The sequence below is a fragment of the Callithrix jacchus genome, chromosome 1, assembly GCF_049354715.1.
Source record: "Callithrix jacchus isolate 240 chromosome 1, calJac240_pri, whole genome shotgun sequence".
NCBI classification, from domain to species: domain Eukaryota; kingdom Metazoa; phylum Chordata; class Mammalia; order Primates; family Cebidae; genus Callithrix; species Callithrix jacchus.
Window position 1 is genome coordinate 83,903,232 of NC_133502.1, and position 21,992 is coordinate 83,925,223.

Genomic DNA, 21,992 nt, shown 5'->3' on the forward strand with positions numbered 1-21,992 from the left:
AATGCAGTTGTAATGGCCGGAGTTCCAGAAGCCACTTTAGAACATAACATGGAAATCAAGCATTGAGGATGGCAAAGCAAAAAGCTGAAAGCCTGAGACAAGATGACCATGGTGCTGCCATCCCACCCCAGGCCTGTCTCCCTTCAGACATCCTTTATGTGAGAAAAAAAGCCACTATTAAATTTGATTTACTTATGCAGCTGAACCAAATTCTAATGCATCCATATAGGTTCATTCTGAGCAGATGATGCTCAGAGCAGGATGCAGCTCAGACTGATTGGAGCACTGAGTAAGATAAAGCTCAGAGCAGATGGAACTCTGAACAAGATGGAGGTCAGAGCAGATGGAGCTCTGAGCAACATGAAGTTCAGAGCAGATGGAGAACTGAGCAAGATGGAGCTCTGAGCAAGATAGAGTTCAGAGCAGATGGAGCTCTGAGCAGATGGAGCTCTGAGCAGATGGAGCTCAGAGCAAATGGAGCTCTTAGCAAGGTGAAGCTCATAGCAGATGGAGCTCTGAGCAAGACAGAGCTCAGAGCAAAGGGAGCTTTGAGCAAGATAAAACTCAGAGCAGATGGAGCTCTGAGCAGGTTAAGCTCTGAGCAGATTAAGTTCAGACAAGATAAAGCTTGGGGTGATTGGAGTACTGAGCAAGATGGAGATCAGAACAGATGGACCTATGAACAAGATGGAGCTTAGAACAGATAGAGCTCTGAGCAAGATAAAGCTCAGAGGAGATGGAACTCTGAGCATATGGAGCTCTGAGCACATGGAACTCTGAGCAGATGGAGCTCTAAGCAGATGGAGCTCAGAGCAAGATAAAGTTCAGAGCACATGGAGCTCTGAACAAGATAGAGCTCAGAGCAGATGGAGCTCTGAGCAAGATGGAGCTCAGAGCAGATGGAGCTCTGAGCAGGTCAAGCTCTGAGAAGATTAAGACAAGAAAGAGCTCCAAGCAAGATGGAACTTGGAGCTGATGTTTCTCTGTGTAACACTGAGCTTCGAGCTAGATGGAGCTTGGAGGGAAAGGAGCTCAGAGCAGATAGTGCTCAGAGCAAGATGGAGCTCAGAGTGATTGATGCACTGAGCAAGATGCAGCTCAGAGCACATAGAGATCTGAGCAAGATAGGGCTCAGGGCAGATGGAGCTCTGAGCAGATTAAGCTCAAACAAGAAGGAGTTCCAAGCAAGATGGAGCCTGGGGAGTTAGGGGAGCTCAGAGCAAAATAGAGCTCAGAGCAGATGGAACTCTGAGCGAGATAGAGCTCAGAGCAGATGGAACTCTGAACAAGATGAAGCTTGGAGAAGACGGAGCTCTGAGCACATGGAGCTCTGAGCAAGATGGAGCTATGAGCAAGTTAGAGCTCAGAGCAGATAAATCTTTGAGCAAGAGAGAGCTCAGAGCAGATGGAGCTCTAAGTAACATGGAGCTCAGAGAAGATACTTATGAGCAAGATATAGCTCTGAGTAGATGGAGCTCAGAGCAGATGGAGCTCTGAGCAAGATAAAGCTCAGAGCATGTTAAGCTCTGAGCAGTTTAAGCTAAGAGAAGGAGTTCCAAGCAAAATGAAGCTTGGAGCTGATGTTCCTCTGTGTAAAATGAAGATAAGAGCTAGATGAAGCTGGAAGTGAAAGGAGCTCAGAGCAGATGGTGCTCAGAGCATGATGGAACTTGGAGTGATTGGAGTTCTGAGCAAGATGGAGATCAGAGCAGATGGAGCTTGGAGAGAAAGAAGCTCAGAGCAGATGGTGCTCATGGCAAGATGAAGCTCAGAGTTATTGGCGCACTGAGCAAGATGGAGCTCGGAGCAGATGGGCTCTGAACAAGATGGAGCTCAGAGCATATGGAGCTTGGAGTGAAAGGAGCTCAGAGCAAATGGTGTTCAGAGGAAGTGGAGTGATTGGAGCACTGAGAAAGATGGAGATCAGAGCGGATGGAACTCTGAGCAAGATGGAGCTCAGAGCCGATGGAGATCTGAGCAAAATAAAGATCAGAGCAGGTGGACATCTGAGCAAGATGGAGCTCAGAGCAGATGAAGTTCTGAGCAAGGTAGAGTGCAGAGAAGATGGAGCTCTTAGCAGGTTAAGCTCTGAGCAGATTAAGCTCAGACACGAAGGAGCTCCAAGCAAGATGCAGCTTGGAACTGAGGTTCATCTGTGGATGATGGAGCTAAGAGCTAGATGGAGCTTGGAGTGAAAGGATTCCAGAGCAGATGGTGCTCAGAGCAAGACGGAGCTCAGAGTTATTGGAGAACTGAGCATGACAGAGCTCAGAGCAAATGCAGCTCTGCACAAGATATAGCTCAGAGCAGATGCAGCTCCAAGCAGGATGGAGATGAGAGCAGATGGAGCTCAAAGCAGATTGAGCTCTGAGCAAGATAAAGTTCAGAGCAGATGGAACGCTGAAAAGATGGAGCTGAGAGCAGACGGAGTTCTGATCAAGACAGCTCAGAGCAGACGGAGCTCTGAGCAGGTTTGGCTCTGAGCAGAGTAGGGTCAGAAAAGGAGCTCTGAGAAAGATAGAGCTCAGAGCAGATGGAGCTCTGGGCAGGTTAACCTCTGAGATAAGCTCAGACAAGAAGGAGCTCCAAGCAAGAAGGAGCTCAGAGCTGATGTTTCTCTGTGTAACATTGAGCTACGAGCAAGATGGAGCTTGGAGTGAAAGGAACCCAGATCAAATAGTGGTCAAAGCAAGATGGAGCTCGAAGCAGATAGAGCTTTAAGCAAGATAGGGCTCAGGGAAGATGGAGTTTTGAGCAGGGGTGGAGTTCTGAGCACATGAAGCTCTGAGCATATTATGCTCAGAGGAAGTTAAAGCTCAGAGCAGATGAAGCACTTTGCAGATCGGGCTCTCAGCAAGATAAAGCTTAAAGCAGATAGAGCTCTTAGCAGATGGAGCTCTAAGTAAGGTACAGATCAGGGCAGGTGATCATCTGCACAAGATAAAGCACAGAGCAGATGGAGATCTGAGCAAGATGGAGCTCTGAGCAATATAAAACTCAGAGGATGGAGCTCTGAGCAAGATGGAGCTTTGAGCAGATGGAGCTAAGAGAAAGATAAAGCTCAGAGCAGATGGAACACTGAGCCAATGGAGCTCTGAGCAAGGCAAAGCTAAGAGCGAATGGTGCTCTTAGCAGATTGAGCTCTGATCAAGGTAAAGCTCAGAGGAGATGGAGCTCAGAGAGGCTGGAGCTCTGAGCAAAAAAGTTCAGAGCAGAATGAGCTCTGAACTCCGTCGGCTCTGAGCAGATAGAGCTCTGAACTTCATCTGATGGAGCTCTGAGCAAGAAAGAGCTCAGAGCAGATGAATCTCTGAGCACGTTAAGCTCTTAGATTAAGCTCAGAGAAGAAGGAGCTCTGAGCAAGATGGAGCTCAGAGCAGATGGAACTCTGAGCAGATGGAGCTCTGAGCAAGATAGAACTCAGAGCAAATGGAGCTCTGATCAAGATAAAGCTCAAAGAAGATGGAACTCTGATTAGGATAAGCTCTGAGAAGATTAAGCTCAGAAAAGAAGGAGCTCCAAGCAAAATGGAGCTCAGAGCTGATGTTCCTCTGTGTAAGATGGAGCTATGAGCTAGATGGAGCTTGGAGTGAAAAAGCTCATAGTAGATACTGCTCAGAGCAACATGGAGCTCAAAGTGATTGGAGCACTGTGCAAGATGGAGCTCAGAGCAGACGAAGCGCTGAGCAATAAGGGTTAGGGCAGATGGGGTTCTCAGCAGATAGAGCTCTGAGTAGATTAAGCTCAGACAAGAAAAAGGTCCAAGAAAGATGGAGCCTGCAGCTCATGTTTCTCTGTTAAGATGGAGCTAAGGGCTAGATGGAGGTGGACTGAAAGGAGCTCAGAGAACATGGTGCTCAGAGCAAAATGGAGCTCAGAGAGATTGGAGCACTGAGCAAGATGGAGCTGGGAGCAAATGGAGCTCTGAGCAATTTGGAGCTCAGAGGAGATGGAGATCTCAGCAAGATGAAGCTAAGAGCAGACGGTCTTCTGAGCAGGATGGAGTTTTGAGAATGATAGAGCTTAAGTAAATGGAGCTCAAAGCAGATGGAGCTCCAAGCAACATGCAGCTCAGGGCCAATGGAACTCGGAGTGAAAAGAGCTCAGAGCACATGGTGCGGGGAACAGGATGGAACTCGGAGTGAATGGATCACTGAGCAAGATGGAGATCTGAGCAGATCGAGTACTAAGCAAGATGGAGCTCAGAGAAGATGGAGTTCTGAGCAAGATAAAGTTCAGAGCAGATGGAGCTCTGAGCAAAATGGAGGTAAGAGCAGATAGAGTTCTGAGCGAGATAGAGCTCAGAGCAGATGGAGCTCTGAGCAGGTTTAGCTCCGAGCAGATTAAGCTCAGAGAAGAAGGAGCTCTGAGCAAGACAGAGCTCAGAGCAGATGAAGATGTGAGAAAAATAAAGCTCAAAGCCAATGGAGATATGAACAGATGTAGCTCTGAGCAGGTTAAGCTCTAGACAAGAAGTAGCTCCAAAGAAGATGGAGCCCGGATCAGATGTTCCTTTGTTAAGATGGAGCAAAGAGCTAGATGGAGCCAGGAGTGAACGGAGCTCAGAGCAGACGATGCTCAGGGCAAGATGGAAGACTGAGCATGTTGGAGCTCGGAGCAGCTGGAGCTCTGAGCAAGACAAAGCTCAGAGCAGATGGAGCTATGAGCAAGATGGAGCTCTGAGCAAGATAAAGTTCAGAACAGATGGAGGTAAGAGCAGATGGAGTTCTGAACAAGATAGAGCTCAGAGCAAATGGATCTCTGAGGAGGTTAAGCTCCAAGCAGATTAAGTTTTGAGCAAGACAGAGCTAAGAGCAGATGAAGCTCTGAGCCAATTAAGCTCAGAAAAGAAGCAGCTCCATGGAAGATTGAACTTGGAGCTGATGTTCCTCTGTGTAAGACGGAGTGCAGAGGAAGATGGAGTTCTCAACAAGATGGTGCTCAGAGCAGATGGAGCTTTGAGCCATAAGGAGCTGTAAGCAAGCTGGAGCTTGGTGCAGGTGTTGCTTGGTTTTTGGTGGAGCTCAGAGCAGTTGGTCCTTACAGCAGGATAAAGCTCAGAGTGATTAGAACTCCAAGCAATATGCACCGTGGAGCTGAGGGAGCTTTGAGCAACGTGGAACTCAGAGCAGATGTTGTTCAGTGTAAGAAGGAGTTCCAAGCAAATGGCACACAGAGCAAGATGGATCTCGGATAAGATGTTCACAATGAGATGGAGCTCTGAGTAGATGGTGCTTCGATCCAGATGGAACTCTTGAGTAGATGGTACTCAGAGCAAAATGGAGCTCGAAGTGATTGGAGTTCTTAGCAAGATGGAGCTCCAAGCAGATGGTGGTCAGAGCAAGATGGAGCTCAGAGAAGAAGATGGGCACAGTGAGATGGAGCTCCAAGCGGATGGTGCCCAGTGTACAATGGAGCTCCGAAAAAACTGCCCAGAACAAGATGGAGCGTGGAGGAAATGGAACTCTGAGCAGATGGGGTTTAGATCAGATGTTGCTCAAAGCAAGATGGAGCTCTGAGCAAATTGTGCTTAGAACAAGATAGAATTCAGAATAGTTGGAGCTCTGAGCAAGATGTAGTTCAGAGTAGATGGTGCTCAGAGCAAAATGGAGTTTTGAGCATATAGTACTCGTAGCAAGATGGAGCTAAGAGTGATTAGAGCTTGGAACAGATGGCACTCACAGAAATTGCTTCCAAGCAGATGGTAACCAAAGCAATCTGGAGCTCCAAGTAGATGGTGCTCAGAGCAACATGAACCTCAGAATGACCAGAACTCCAAGAAAAATTAAGCTCTGTGAAGTTGGTGATTAAAGGAAGATACAGCTCAGAGTGACTGGAGCACTGAGCAAGATGGATCTTGGAGAATATGCAACTCTCAGCAACATGGAGTTCAGAGCAGATGGAGCCTTCTTCAAGACAGAGTTTAGAGCAGATGGAGCTGTGAGCGAAATATAACTCAGCAGATAAAGCTCTTAACAAGGTAGAGCTCAGAGCAGGTGAAGCTCTGAACAGGTTAAGCTCTGAACAAATTAAGCTCAGAAAAGGAGCTTCAAGCAAGATGGAGCTTGGAGCGTATGTTCCTCTGTAACATGGAGCTCAGAGTTAAATGGAGTGGGAGTGATAGGAGCTCAGAGCAGGTGCTTCTCAGAGCAAGATCGAGCACAGAGTGATCGGAGCACTGAGCAAGATGGAGCTCAGAGCAGAAGAAACTAAGCAAAAAAGGGCTTAGGGCAAATGGAGTTCTCAGCAGATGGAGCTCTGAGCAGATTAACCTCAGACAAGAAGAAGCTCCAAGCAAGATGGAGCCTTTAGCTGATGTTTTTCTTTTAAGATGGAGATAAGAGCGAGATGGAGCTAGGAGGAAAAAAACTCAGCAGAGGGTGCTAAGAGCAAGATGGAGCTCAGAGTGGTTGGAGCACTGAGCAAGATGAAGGTGGGAGAAAATGGAGCTCTGAGCAATTTGGAGCTCAGAGGAGATGGAGCTCTCAGCAAGATGAAGCTTAGGGTAGAAGGTCCTCTGAGCAGGATGGAGCTTTGAGAATGATAGAGCTCAAAGTAAATGGAGCTCAGAGCAGATGGAGCACCGAGTAAGATGCAGCTCAGGGCCGATGGAGCTTGGAGTGAAAAGAGCTCGAATGGTGCTAAGTGCAGGATGGAACTAGAAGTGAGTGGATCACTGAGCAAGATGGAGATCAGAGCAGATCCGCCACTGAGCAAGATGGAGCTCACAGAAGATGGAGTTCTGAGCAAGATAGAGTTCAGAGTAGATGGAGCTCTGAACAAGGTGGAGGTAACAGCAGAAGGAGTTCTGAGCCAGAAAAAGCTCAGAGCAGATGGAGCCATGAGCAGGTTTAGGTCCGAGCAGATTAAGCTCAGACAAGGAGCTATGAGCAAGACAGAGCTCAGAGCAGATGGAGATCTGAGCTAAAGCTCAGAGCATATGAAGCCCTAAACAGAAGGAGCTCTGAGCAAGGGGAAGTTCAGAGCAAATAGAATTCTTAGCAGATCAAGCTCTCAGCAAGATGGAGCTCTGAGCAAGGTAAAGGTCACAGCAGATGAAGCTCTGAACAAGGTAAAGCCAAGAGCAGATACAGCTCTGAGCAAGACGGAGCTAAGGTAGGATGGAGTTCTGAGGAACATGGATCTCAGAGCAGATGGAGATATGAGCAAGATAAAGCTCAGAGCCAATGCAGATCTGAGCAGACGGAGCTCTGAGCAAGCTAAAGCTCAGAGCAGATGGAGATCTGATCACGTTAAGCTCTGAGAAGATAAAGCTCCGACAAGACGGAGCTCCAAGCAACACGGAGTTGGAGCTGATGTTCCTCTGTGTGACATGGAGCTACGAAGCTACATTGACCTTGGAGTGAATGGAGCTCAGACCAGATAGTGCTCAGAGCAAGACGGAAACCAACGTGATTGGAGAACTGAGCAAGATGGAGGTCAGAGCAGATGCAGATCTGAGCAGGGTAAGCTCCGAGCAGATTAAGCTCAGACAAGAAGGAGCTCTGAGCAAGACGGAGTTCAGAGCAGATGGAGTTCTGAGCTAAATAAAGCTCAGAGCTGATGGAGATCTGAACAGTTGGAGCTCGGAGAAAGATAGAGCTCAGAGCAGACGAAGCTCTGAGCAGGTTAAGCACACACAAGAAGGACCTCCAAAGAAGACGGAGCCTGGATCTGATGTTCCATGGTTAAGGTGAGGCAAAGAGCTAGATGGAGCCTGGAGTGAACGGAGCTCAGAGCAGACGGTGCTGAGGGCGAGATGGAGCACTGAGCAAGTTGGAGCTCGGAGCAGATGGAGCTCTGGGCAAGACGAAGCTCAGAACAGTTGGACCCTGGAGTGAAAAGAGCTCAGAGAAGATGGTGCTGAGAGCAAGTTTGTACTCGAAGTGAGTGCAGCACTGAGAAAGGTGGAGGTCAAAGCAGATGGAGCTCAGAGCAAGACAAAGCTCAGAGCAGATGGAGATCTGAGCAAGGTGGAGCTCAAAGCAAGATAAACCAGAACAGATGGAGCTCTGAGCAAGATGGAGGTAAGAGCAAATGCAGTTCTGAGCAAAATAGAGCTCAGAGCAGATGGAGATCTGAGCAGGTTAAGCTTCGAGAAGATTAAGCTCAGAAAAGAAGGAGCTCTGAGCAAGTTAAGAGCAGATGGAGATCAGAGCAAGATAAAGCTCAGAGTCGATGGGGATCTGAGCAGATGGAGCTCTGAGCAAATGGAAGCTCAGAGCAGATGGAGCTCTGAGCAGGTGAAGCTCTGAAAAGATTAAGCTCGGACGAGAAGAAATCTTGCTTCCAGCTGAATTTCCTGTGTGTCACATTGAGCTATGAGCTACAGGGAGAATGGAGTGAACGGAGCTCAGGGCAGATAGTCTTTACCGTAAGAGGAAGCTCAGAGTGATTTGAGCACTGAGCAAGTTGGAGCTCAGAGGAGATGGAGGTCGGAGCAAGTGGGAGCTCAGAGAAGGTAGAGCTCTGAGCAAGATGGAGCTCAGAGCAGACGGAGCTGTGAGCAAGAAGAGCTCAGAGCAGATGGATCTCTGAGCAAGATGGAGCTCTGAATAGGATGGTGCTCTGAGCAACATGGAGCTCAGAGCAAATGGAGCTCAGAGGAGAAGGAGCTCTGAACTGAATAAAGCTCAGAGCAGATGGAACTCTTAGCAGATTGAGCTCTGTGAAAGATAAAGCTCAGATCATATGGAGCTCTGAACAGATGGAGCTCTGAGCAAGTGGAAGCTCAGAGCAAATGGAATGCTTAGCAGATCGAGCTCTCAGCAAGGTACAGTTCAGAGCAGACGGAGCTCTGAGCAAGGTAAAGGTCAGAGCGGATGAAGCTCTGAGCAAGGTAAAGCTCAGAGCATATGGAGCTCTGAACAGATGGAGCTCTGAGCAAGTGGAAGCTCAGAGCAAATAGAAATCTTAGCAGATCGAGCTCTCAGCAAGGTACAGTTCAGAGAAGGAGCTCTGAGCAAGGTAAAGTTCAGAGCAGATGGAGCTCTGAGCCAGATGGAGCTCATAGATGATGGAATTCTGAGTATGATAGGGCTCAGAGCAGATGGAGCTTGAGTTGAATCGAGCTCAAAGCAGATGGTGCTCAGAGCAAGATGAAACTCGAAGGAATTGGAGCACTGTGAAAGATGGAGCTCTGAATAATATGGAGCTCAGAGCAGATGGAGCTCTGAGCCAGATAAATTTCAAAGCAGATGGAGGTCTGAGCAAGATCGAGCTAAGAGCCAACGGAGTTCTGAGCAAGATGCAGCTCTGAGCGGAGAGAGCTCTGAGCAGATGGAGCTCTGAGCAAGGTAGAAGTCAGAGCAAATGGAGCTCTGAACAGGTTAAATTCTGAGAAGCTTAAGCTCAGACAAGACGGAGCTCCAAGCAAGTTGGAGCTTGGAGCTGTGTAAGATGGAGCCATGAGCTAGATGGAGCTTGGAGTGAAAGGAGCTCCGAGCAGGTAGTGCTCAGAGCAAGATGGAGCTCAGAGTGATTGAAGCACTGAGCAACATGGAGCTCAGAGCAGATGGAGCTCTGAGAGAACAGAGCTTAAAGCAGATGGAGTTCTCATCAGATGGAGCTCTGAGCAGATAAAGTTCAGACAAGAAACAGCTCCAAGCATTTTGGAGCCTGGAGCTGATGTTATTATCCTAAGATGGAGCTAAAAGCTAGATTGGACTTGGAGTAAAAAGAGCACAGATCAAGATGGAACTCGGAGCAGATGGAGGTCTGAGCAAGTTGGAACTTCGAGCAGAGGGAGCTCTTAGCAAGACGGAGCTCAGAGCAGATGAAGCTCTCAGCAAGGTGGAGCTCAGAGCAGATAGTGCTCTCAGCAATGTGAAGCTCACAGCAGATGGAGCTCTGGGCAAGATGGAGTTCAGAGCAAAGGAAGCTCCGAGCAAGAAAAAGTTCAGAGCAGATGGACTTCTGAGCGAGATGAAGCTCAGAGCAGATGGAGCTCCGAGCAAAATGAAGCTGAGGGCAGATGGAGCATGGAGTGAAAAGAGCTCAGAGCAGATGTGGCTGAGAGCAAGATGGAACTTGGAGTGATTGGAGCACCGAGCAAGATGGAGATCAGAGCAGATGGAGCGCTGAGTAAGATGGAGATCAGAGCAGGTCAAGATCTGAGCCAGATAAACCTCAGAGCAGATGCAGTTCTGAGCAAATTGGAGCCAAGAGTAGATGAAGCTCTGCGGAAGATAAAATTCAGAGGAGATAGAGCTCTGAGCAAGATGGAGGTCACAGAAGATGGAGTTCTGAGCAAGATAGAGCTCAGAGCAGATAGAGTTCTGAGCAAGTTAAGCCCCGAGCAGATTAAGCTCAGACAGTAGGAGGTCTGAGCAAGTTGGAGCGCAGAGCAGATGGAGATATGAGCAAGATAGAGCTCAGAGCCAATGCAGATCTGAGCCAACGGAGCTCTGAGCAAGATAAAGCTCAGAGCAGATGGAGATCTGATCATGTAAAGATCTGAGAAGATAAAGCTCCGACAAGACGGAGATCCAAGCAAAAAGGAGTTAAAGCTGATGTTCCTCTGTGTGCCATGGAGCTATGAGCTAGATTGAGCTTGGAGTGAACGGAGCTCAGAGCAGGTAGTGCTCAGAGCAAGATGGAAACCAACGTGAATGGAGAACTGAGCAAGATGGAGCTCAGAGCAGATGCAGCTCTGAGCAGGTTAAGCTCTGAGCAGATTAAGCTCAGACAAGAAGGAGCTCTGACCAAGACAGAGCTCAGAGCAGGTGGAGATCTGAGCTAAATAAAGCTCAGAGCCGATGGAGATCTGAACAGATGGAACTCAGAGAAAGATAGAGCTCAGAGCAGACGAAGCTCTGAGCAGGTTAAGCACACACAAGAAGGAGCTCTAAAGAAGACGGAGCCCGGATCTAATGTTCCTTTGGTAAAATGGGGCAAAGAGCTAGATGGAGCCTGGAGTGAACGGAGCTCAGAGCAGACGGTGCTGAGGGCGAGATGGAGCACTGAGCAAGTTGGAGCTCGGAGCAGATGGAGCTCTGAGCAAGAGGAAGCTCAGAACAGTTGGAACCTGGAGTGAAAAGAGCTCAGAGAAGATGGTGCTGAGAGCAAGGTTGTACTCGAAGTGAGTGGAGCACTGAGAAAGGTGGAGGTCAAAGAAGATGGAGCTCTGAGCAAGACAAAGCTCAGAGCAGATGGAGATCTGAGCAAGGTGGAGCTCAAAGCAAGATAAACCAGAACAGATGGAGCTCTGAGCAAGATGGAGGTAAGAGCAAATGCAGTTCTGAGCAAACTAGAGCTCAGAGCAGATGGAGCTCTGAGCAGGTTACGCTTCGAGAAGATTAAGCTCAGACTGGAACGAGCTCTGAGCAAGACGGAGCTAAGAGCAGATGGAGATCTGAGGAAGATAAAGCTCAGAGTCGATGGGGATCTGAGCAGATGGAGCTCTGAGCACATGGAAGCTCAGAGCAGATGGAGCTCTGAGCAGGTGAAGCTCTGAAAAGATTAAGCTCGGACGAGAAGAAATTTTGCTTGCAGCTGACATTCCTGTGTGTCACATTGAGCTATGAGCTACAGGGATCTTGGATTGAAATGAGCTCAGTGCAGATAGTGTTTACCGAAAGAGGAAGCTCAGAGTGATTTGAGCACTGAGCAAGTTGGAGCTCAGAGGAGATGGAGGTCTGAGCAAGTGGGAGCTCAGAGAATGTAGAGCTCTGAGCAAGATGGAGCTCAGAGCAGACGGAGCTGTGAGCAAGAAGAGCTCAGAGCAGATGGATCTCTGAGCAAGATGGAGCTCTGAATAGGATGGTGCTCTGAGCAACATGGAGCTCAGAGCAAATGGATCTCAGAGGAGAAGGAGCTCTGAACTAAAAGCTCAGAGCAGATGGAACTCTTAGCAGATTGAGCTCTGCGAAAGATAAAGCTCAGATCATATGGAGCTCTGAACAGATGGAGCTCTGAGCAAGTGGAAGCTCAGAGCAAATGGAACACTTAGCACATTGAGCTCTCAGCAAGGTACAGTTCAGAGTAGACGGAGCATTGAACAAGGTAAAGGTCAGAGCAGACGAAGCTCTGAGCAAGGTAAAGCCGCGAGCAGATGGAGCTCTGAGCAACATGGAGCTCAGAGAGGATGGAGTTCTGAGCATGGTAGAGCTCAGAGCAGTTGGAGCTTGAGTTGAAACGAGCTCAAAGCAGATAGTGCCCAGAGCAAGATGAAACTCGAAGTGATTGGAGCACTGTAGAAGATGGAGCTCTGAACAATATGGAGCTCAGAGCAGATGGAGTTCTGAACAAGATAGAGCTCTGAGCAGGTTAAGCTCCGAGCAGATTAAGCTCAGACAGAAAAAGGTCTTAGCAAGATGAAGCTCAGAGCAGATGGAGATATGAGCAAGATAGAGTTCAGAGCCAATGCAGATCTGAGCAGACGGAGCTCTTAGCAAGGTAAAGCTCAGAGCAGATGGAGATCTGATCACATAAAGCTCTGAGAAGATAAAGCTCTGACAAGACGGAGCTCCAAGCAAGACGGAGTTGGAGCTGATGTTCCTCTGTGTGACATGGAGCTACGAGCTAGATTGAGCTTGGAGTGAACGGAGCTCAGACCAGATAGTGCTCCGAGCAAGATGGAAACCAACGTGATTGGAGAACTGAGCAAGGTGGAGATCAGAGCAGATGCAGCTCTGAGCAGGTTAAGCTCCGAGCATATTAAGCTCAGACAAGAAGGAGCTCTGAGCAAGACAGCTCAGAACAGATGGAGATCTGAGTTAAATAAAGCTCAGAGCCGATGGAGATCTGAACAGATGGAGCTCAGAGGATGATAGAGCTCAGAGCAGACGATGCTTTGAGTAGGTTAAGCTAAGACAAGAAGGAGCTCCAAAGACGGAGCCCGGATCTGATGTTTTTTTGTTAAGATGGGGAAAAGAGCTAGATGGAGCCTGGAGTGAACGGAGCTCAGAGCAGACGGTTCTGAGCGCGAGATGGAGCACTGAGCAAGTTGGAGCTGGAAGCAGATGGAGCTCTGAGCAAGAGGAAGCTCAGAACAGTTGGAACCTGGAGTGAAAAGAGCTCAAACAAGATGGTGCTGAGAGCAAGTTTGTACTCAAAGTGCGTGGAGCACTGAGAAAGGTGGAGGTCAAAGCAGATGAAGCTCTGGGCAAGACAAACTTAGAGCAGATGGAGATCTGAGCAAGGTGGAGCTCAAAGCAAGATAAACTTCAGAACATATGGAGCTCTGAGCAAGATGGAGCTCAGAGAGGATGGAGTTCTGAGCATGATAGAGCTCATAGCAGATGGAGATTGAGTTGAAATGATCTCAAAGCAGATGGTACTCAGGGCAAGACGAAACTCGAAGTGATTGGAGCACTGTGGAAGATGGAGCTCTGAACAATATGGAGCTCAGAGCAGATGGAGCTTTGAGCCAGATAAAATTCAAAGCAGATGGAGCTCTGAGCAAGATCGAGCTATGAGCCAATGGACTTGTGAGCAAGATGCAGCTCAGAGCGGAGAGAGCTCTGAGCAGATGGAGCTCTGAGCAAGGTAGAAGTCAGAGCAAATGGAGCTCTGAACAGGTTAAATTCTGAGAAGCTTAAGCTCAGAGCAGAGGGAGCTCCAAGCAAGATGGAGCTTGGAGCTTTGTAAGATGGAGCCATGAGCTAGATAAAGCTTGGAGTGAAAGGAGCTCAGAGCAGGTAGTGCTCAGAGCAAGATGGAGCTCCGACTGATTGAAGAACTGAGAAAAATGGAGCTGAGAGCAGATGAAGCTCTGAGAGAACAGGGCTTAAAGCAGATGGCGTTCTCAGCAGATGGAGCTCTGAGCAGATCAAGCTCAGACAGGAAACAGCTCCAAGCATTTTGGAGCCTGGAGCTGATGTTACTATCTTAACATGGAGCTAAAAGCTGGATTGGACTTTGAGTAAAAAGAGCACTGAGCAAGATGTAACTCGGAGAAGATGGAGGTCTGAGCAAGTTGGAGCTTAGAGCAGATGGAGCTCTTAGCAGGACGGAGCTCAGAACAGATGAAGCACTCAGCAAGGTTGAGCTCAGAGCAGATAGTGCTCTCAGCAAGGTGAAGATCACAGCAGACGGAGCTCTGGGCAAGATGGAACTCAGAGCAAATGGAGCTCCGAGCAAAAAAAGTTCAGAGCAGATGGACTTCTGAGCGAGATGAAGGTCAGAGCAGATGGAGCTCCGCGACAAATGGAGCTGAGGGCAGATGGAACTTGAAGTGAAAAGAGCTCAGAGCAGATGTTGCTGAGAGCAAGATGGAACTTGGAGTGAATGGAGCACCGAGCAATATGGAGATCAGAGCAGATGGAGCTCTGATTAAGATGGAGATCAGAGCAGATCAAGCTCTGAGCTACATAAACCACAGAGCAGATGGAGTTCTGAGTAAAGTGGAGCCCAGAGTAGATGGAGCTCTGAGGAAGATGGAGGTCACAGCAGATGGAGTTCTGAGCAAGATAGAGCTCAGAGCACATAGAGCTTTGAGCAGGCTAAGCTCCGAGCAGATTAAGCTCAGACAAGAAGAAGTTCTGAGCAAGACAGAGCTCAGAGCAGATTGAAATCTGAGCTTAATAAAGCTCAGAGCCGATGGAGATCTGAACAGATGGAGCTCAGAGAAAGATAGAGCTCAGAGCAGACGAAGCTCTGAGCAGGTTAAGCTCAGACAAGAAGGAGCTTCAAAGGAGAGAGAGCCCGGATCTGAGGTTCGTTTGTTAAGATGGGACATAGAGCGAGATTGAGACTGGAGTGAACGGAGCTCAGAACAGACGGTGCTGAGGGCGAGATGGAGCAATGAGCAAGTTGGAGCTCGGAGTAGATGAAACTCTGAGCAAGAGGAATTTCAGAACTGTTGGAACCTGGAGTGAAAAAGCTCAGAGAATATGGTGCTTAGAGCTGTTTGTACTCGAAGTGAGAGGAGTACTGAGAAAGGTGGAGGTCAAAGCAGATGGAGCTCTGAGCAAGAAAAAGCGCAGAGCAAATGGAGATCTGAGCAAGGTGCAGTTCAAAGCAAGATAAACTGCAGAACAGATGGAGCGCTGAGCAAGATGGAGGTAAGAGAAAATGCAGTTCTGAGCAAACTAGAGCTCAGAGCAGATGGAGCTCTGAGCAGGTTAAGCTTCGAGAAGATTAAGCTCAGACAAGAAGGAGCGCTGAGCAAGACAGAGCTAAGAGCAGATGGAGATCTGAACAAGATAAAGCTCAGAGTCGATGGGGATCTGAGCAGATGGAGCTCTGAGCAAATGGAAGCTCAGAGCAGATGGAGCTCTGAGCAGGTGAAGCTCTGAAAAGATTAAGGTCGGATGAGAAGAAATCTTGCTTGCAGCTGACTTTCCTGTGTGTCACATTGAGCTATGATCTACAGGGAGCCTGGAGTGAAAGGAGCTCAGTGCAGATAGTGTTTACCGCAAGAGGAAGCTCAGAGTGATTTGAGCACTGAGCAAGTTGGAGCTCAGAGGAGATGGAGGTCTGAGCAAGTGGGAGCTCAGAGAATGTAGAGCTCTGAGCAAGATGAAGCTCAGAGCAGACGGAGCTGTGAGCAAGAAGAGCTCAGAGCAGATGGATCTCTGAGCAAGATGGAGCTCTGAATAGGATGGTGCTCTGAGGAAGATAGAGCTCAGAGCACATGGAGCTCAGAGAAGGAGCTCTGAACAAAATAAAGCTCAGAAGATGGAATTCTTAGCAGATTGAGCTCTGCAAAAGATAAAGCTCAGAGTATATCAAGCTCTGAACAGATGGAGCTCTGAGCAAGTGGACACTCAGAGCTAACGGAACTCTTAGCAGATCGAGCTCTCAGCAAGGTACAGTTCAGATCAGACGGAGCTCTTAGCAAGTTAAAGGACAGAGCAGATGAAGCTCTGAGCAAGGTAAAGCCGAGAACGAGTGCAGCTCTGAGCAAGATGGAGCTCAGAGGGGATGGAGTTCTGAGCATAATAGAGCTCAGAGATGTTGGAGCTTAAGTTGAAACTAGCTAAAAGCAGATGGGGCTCAGAGCAAGACGAAACTCGAAGTGATTAAGGCACTTTGGAAGACGGAGCACTGACCAATATGGATCTCAGAGCAGATGGAGCTCTGAGCCAGATAAAATTCAAAGCAGATTGAGATCTGAGCAAGATCGAGCTAAGAGCCAATGGAGTTCTGAGCAAGATGCTGCTCAAAGAGGAGAGAGCTCTGAGCAGATGGAGCTCTGAGTAAGGTAGAAGTTAGAGCAAATGGAGCTCTGAACAGGTTAAATTCTGAGAAGCTTAAGCTCAGACCAGAAAGAGCTCCAAGCAAGATGGAGCTTGGAGCTGCGTAAGATGGAGCCATGAGCTAGATGGAGCTTGGAGTGAAAGAAGCTCCGAGCAGGTAGTGCTCAGAGCAAGATGGAGCTTGGAGTGATTGAAGAACTGAGAAACATGGAGCTCAGAGCAGATGGAGCTCTGAGAGAACAGGGCTTAAAGCAGATGGAGTTCTCATCAGATGGAGCTCTGAGCAGGTCAAGCTCAGACAGGAAACAGCTCCAAGCATTTTGGAGCCTGGAGCTGATGTTACTATCTTAAGATGGAGATAAAAGTTGGATTGGACTTTGAGTAAAAAGAGCACTGAACAAGATGTAACTCGGAGCAGATGGAGGTCTGAGAAAGTTGGAGCTTAGAGCAGAGGGAGCTTTGAGCAAGACGGAGCTCAGAGCAGATGAACTCTCAGCAAGGTGGAGCTCAGAGCAGAGAGCGTTCTCAGCAAAGTGAAGCTCACAGCATATGGCGCTCTGGGCAAGATGGAGCTCAGAGCAAATGGAGCTCTGAGCAAGAAAAAGTTCAAAGCAGATGGACTTCTGAGCAAGATGAAGCTCAGTGCAGATGGAGCTCTGAGCAAAATGGAGCTGAGGGCAGATGGAGATTGGAGTGAAAAGAGCTCAGTGCAGATTTTGCTGAGAGCAAGATGGAACTTGGAGTGAAGGGAGCACCAAGTAAGATGGAGATCAGAACAGATGGAGCTCTGAGTAAGATGGAGATCAGAGATGATGAAGCTCTGAGTCAGATAAACCTCAGAGCAGATGCAGTTCTGAGCAAATTGGAGCCCAGAATAGATGGAGCTCTGCGGAAGATAGAGTTCAGAGGAGATGGAGCTCTGAGCAAGATGGAGGTCACAGCAGATGGAGTTCTGAGCAAGATAGAGTTCAGAGCTGATAGAGATCTGAGGAGGCTAAGCTCCAAGCAGATTAAGCTCAGAAAAGAAGGACCTCTGAGCAAGACTGAGCTCAGAGCAGATGGAGGTTTGAGCTAAATAAAGCTCAAAGCCGATAGAGGTCTGAAAAGATGGAGCTCAGAGAAAGATAGAGCTCAGAGCAGAAGAAGCTCTGAGCAGGTTATGCTCAGACAAGAAGGAGCTCTAAAGAAGACGGAGCCCGGATTTGATGTTCTTTAGTTAAGATGGGGCAAAGAGCTAGATGGAGCCTGGAGTTAACGGAGCTCAGGGCAGACGGTGCTGAGGGCGAGATGGAGCACGGAGCAAGTTGGAGCTCGGAGCAGATGGAGCTCTCAGCAAAAGGAAGCTCAGAACAGTTGGAATCTGGCGTGAAAAGAGCTCAGAGAGGATGGTGCTGAGAACAAGTTTGTACTCGAAGTGAGTGGAGCACTGAGAAAGGTGGAGGTCAAAACAGATGGAGCTCTGAGCAAGATAAAGCTCAGAGCAGATAGAGATCTGAGCAAGGTGGAGGTAAAAGCAAATGCAGTTCTGAGCAAACTAGAGCTCAGAGCAGATGGAGATCTGAGCAGGTTAAGCTTCGAGAAGATTAAGCTCAGACAAGAACGAGCTCTGAGCAAGACAGAGCTAAGAGCAGATGGAGATCTGAGCAAGATAAAGCTCAGAGTCAATGGGGATCTGAGCAGATGGAGCTCTGAGCAAATGGAAACTCAGAGCAGATGGAGCTCTGAGTAGGTGAAGCTCTGAAAAGATTAAGCTCGGACAAGAAGAAATCTTGCAGCTGACTTTCCTGTGTGTCACATTGAGCTATGAGCTACAGGGAGCTTGGAGTGAAAAAATCTCAATGCAGATAGTGTTTACTGCAAGAGGAAGCTCAGAGTGATTTGAGCACTGAGCAAGTTGGAGCTCAGAGGAGATGGAGGTCTGAGCAAGTGGGAGCTCAGAGAAGGTAGAGCTCTGAGCAAGATGGAGCTCAGAGCAGACGGAGCTGTGAGCAAGAATAGCTCAGAGCAGATGGATCTATGAGCAAGATGGAGCTCTGAATAGGATGGTGCTCTGAGCAACATGGAGCTCAGAGCAAATGGAGCTCAGAGGAGAAGGAGCTCTGAACAAAATAAAGCTCAGAGCAGATGGAACTCTTAGCAGATTGAGCTCTGCGAAAGATAAAGCTCAGAGCATATGAAGCTCTGAACAGATGGAGCTCTGAGCAAGTGGAAGCTCAGAGCAAATGGAAATCTTAGCAGATCGAGCTCTCAGCAAGGTGCAGTTCAGAGCAGACAGAGCTCTGAGCAAGGTAACGGTCAGAGCAGATGAAGCTCTGAGCAAGGTAAACCCGAGAGCAGATGGAGCTCTGAGTAACATGGAGCTCAGAGAGGATGGAGTTCTGAGCATGATAGAGCTCAGAGCAGTTGGAGCTGGAGTTGTAACGAGCTCAAAGCGGATGGTGCTCAGAGCAACATGAAATACGAAGGGATTGGAGCACTGTGGAAGATGGAGCTCTGAACAACATGGATCTTAGAGCAGATGGAGCTCTGAGCCAGATAAAATTGAAAACAGATAGAGCTCTGAGCAAGATCGAGCTAAGAGCCAATGGAATTCTGAGCAAGATGCAGCTCAAAGTGGAGAGAGCTCTTAGCAGATGGAGCTCTGAGCAAGGTAGAAGTCAGAGCAAATGGAGCTCTGAACAGGTTAAATTCTGAGAAGCTTAAGCTCAGACCAAGGGGAGCTCCAAGAAAATGGAGCTTGGAGCTTTGTAAGATGGAGCCATGAGCTATGATGGAGCTTGGAGTAAAAGGAGCTCAGAGCAGGTAGTGCTCAGAGCAAGATGGAGCTCGGAGTGATTGAAGCACTGAGCAAGATGGAGCTCAGAGAATATGGAGCTCTGAGAAAACAGGGATTAAAGCAGAAGGAGTTCTAAGAAGATGGAGCTCTGAGCAGATAAAGCTCAGTCAAGAAACAGCTCCAAGCAGTTTGGAGCCTGGCGCTGATGTTACTCTCTTAAGATGGAGCTGAATGTTAGAATGGACTTGGAGTAAAAAGAGCACTGAGCAAGATGGAACTCAGAGCAGATGGTGGTCTGAGCAAGTTGGAGCTTAGAGCAGATGGAGCCCTTAGCAGGACGGAGCTCAGAGCAGATGAAGCACTCAGCAAGGTTCAGCTCAGAGCAGATAGCGCTCTCAGCAAGGTGAAGCTCACAGCAGATGGAGCTCTGGGCTAGATGGAGCTCAGAACAAATGGAGCTCCGAGCAAAAAAAGTTCAGAGCAGATGGACTTCTGAGCGAGATGAAGCTCAGAGTAGATGGAGCTCCGAGCAAAATGGAGCTGAGGGCAGATGGAGCTTGGAGTGAAAAAAAGCTCAGAGCAGATGTTGCTGAGAGCAAGATGGAACTTGGAGTGAATGGAGCACCGAGCAAGATGGAGATCAGAGCAGATGGAGCTCTGAATAACATGGATATTAGAGCAAATCAAGCTCTGAGCTAGATAAACTACAGAGCAGAGGGAGTTCTGAATAAATTGGAGCCCAGAGTAAACGGAGCTCTGAGGAAGATAAAGTTCAGAGGAGATGGAGCTCTGAGCAAGATGGAGGTCACAGCAAATGGAGTTCTGAGCAAGATAGAGCTCAGAGCACATAGAGCTTTGAGCAGGCTAAGCTCCAAGCAGATTAAGCTCAGACAAGAAGAAGCTCTGAGCAAGACAGAGCTCAGAGCATATTGAAATCTGAGCTTAATAAAGCTCAGAGCCGAAGGAGACCTGAACAGATGAAACTCAGAGAAAGATAGAGCTCAGAGCAGACGAAGCTCTGAGCAGGTTAAGCTCAGAGAAGAAGGATCTTCAAAGGAGAGGGAGCCCGGATCTGATGTTCCTTTGGTAAGATGGGGCAAAAAGCGAGATCGAGCCTGGAGTTACCGGAGCTCAGAGCAGATGGTGCTGAGGGCGAGATGGAGCAATGAGCAAGTTGGAGCTCGGAGTAGAAGAAGCTCTGAGCAAAAGGAAGTTCAGAACATTTCGAATCTGGAGTGAAAAAGCTGAGAGAATACGGTGTTTTGAGCTGTTTGTACTCGAAGCGAGGAGTACTGAGAAAGGTGGAGGTCAAAGCAGATGGACCTCTGAGCAAGAAAAAGCTCAGAGCAGATGGAGATCTGAGCAAGGTGCAGTTCAAAGCAAGATAAACTTCAGAACAGATGGAGGGCTAAGCAAGATGGAGGTAAGAGGAAATGCAGTTCTGAGCAAAATAGAGCTCAAAGAAGATGGAGCTCTGAGCAGGTTAAGCTTCGAGAAGATTAAGTTCAGACAAGAAGGAGCTCTGAGCAAGACAGCTAAGAGCTGATGGAGATCTGAGCAAGATAAAGCTCAGAGTCGATGGGGATCTGAGCAGATGGAGCTCTGAGCAAATGGAAGCTCAGAGCAGATGGAGCTCTGAGCAGGTGAAGCTCTGAAAAGATTAAGCTCGGTTGAGAAGAAATCTTGCTTGCAGCTGGCTTTCCTGTGTGTCACATTGAGCTATGAGCTACAGAAAGCTTGGAGTGAGAAGAGGTCAATGCAGATAGTGTTTACCGCAATAGGAAGCTCAGAGTGATTTGAGCACTGAGAAAGATGGAGCTCTGAGGAGATGAAGGTCTGAGCAAGTGGGAGCTCAGAGAATGTAGAGCTCTGAGCAAGATGGAGCTCAGAGCAGACGGAGCTGTGAGCAAGAAAAGCTCAGAGCAGATGGATCTCTGAGCAAGATGGAGCTCTGAATGGAATGGTGCTCTGAGCAAGATGGAGCTCAGAGCAAATGGAGCTCAGAGAAGGAGCTCTGAGCAAAATAAAGCGCAGAGCAGATGAAACTTTTAGCAGATTGAGCTCTGCGAAAGATAAACTTCAGAGCATATGAAGCTCTGAACAGATGGAGCTCTGAGTAAGTGGAAGCTCAGAGCAAATGGAAATCTTAGCAGATCGAGCTCTTAGCAAGGTACAGTTCAGAGCAGACGGAGCTGTGAGCAAGGTGAAGTTCAGAGCAGATGGAGCTCTGAGCCAGATGGAGCTCAGAGATGATGGAGTTCTGAGTATGATAGAGCTCAGAGCAGATGGAGCTTCAGTTGAATCGAGCTCAAAGCAGATGGTGCTCAAAGCAAGACGAATCTCGAAGTGATTGGAACACTGTGGAAAATGGAGCTCTGTACAATATGGATCTCAGAGTAGATGGAGCTCTGAGCCAGATAAAATTCAAAGCAGATAAAGCTCTGAGCAAGATCGAGCTAAGAGCCAATGGAGTTCTGAGCAAGATGCAGCTCAGAGCGGAGAGAGCTCTGAACAGATAGAGCTCTGAGCAAGGTAGAAGTCAGAGCAAATGGAGCTCTGAACAGGTCAAATTCTGAGAAGATTAAGCCCAGACCACAGGAAGCTCCAAGTAAGATGGAGCTTGGAGCTGTGTAAGATGGAGCCATGAGCTAGATGGAGCTTGGAGTGAAAAAAGCTCAGAGCAGGTGGAGCTCAGAGCAGATAGTGCTCAGAGCAAGATGGAGCTCAGAGTGATTGAACCAAAGAGCAAATGGAGCTGAGAGCATATGGAGCTCTGAGAGAACAGGGCTTAAAGCAGATGGAGTTCTCAGCAGATGGAGCTCTGAGCAGATAAATCTCAGACAAGAAACAGCTCCAAGTATTTTGGAGCCTGGAGCTGATGTTACTCTCTTAAGATGGAACTAAAAGCTAGATTGGACGTGGAGTAAGAGCACAGATCAAGATGGAACTCGGAGCAGATGGAGTTCTGAGCAAGATAGAGCTCAGAGCAGATAGAACTCTGAGCTGCTTAAGATCTGAGCAGATTAAGCTCAGACAGAAGGAGGTCTGAGCAAGATGGAGCTAAGAGCAGATGG

General features: G+C 48.2%; 1 protein-coding gene across 10 annotated transcripts in view; it reads left to right on the forward strand.

The window, feature by feature from the left end:
* Nucleotides 1–21,992, forward strand: part of LOC144579193 (serine/threonine-protein kinase PAK 4-like) — a 180,649-nt gene that overhangs the window by 101,219 nt on the left and 57,438 nt on the right. For all 10 annotated transcript variants that reach the window (XM_078348541.1, XM_078348520.1, XM_078348522.1 and 7 more), the window contains one exon: nucleotides 1–21,992. This exon is cut by the window's right edge and continues 57,438 nt beyond it. The gene's annotated coding sequence lies outside the window, so the exon portion shown is untranslated.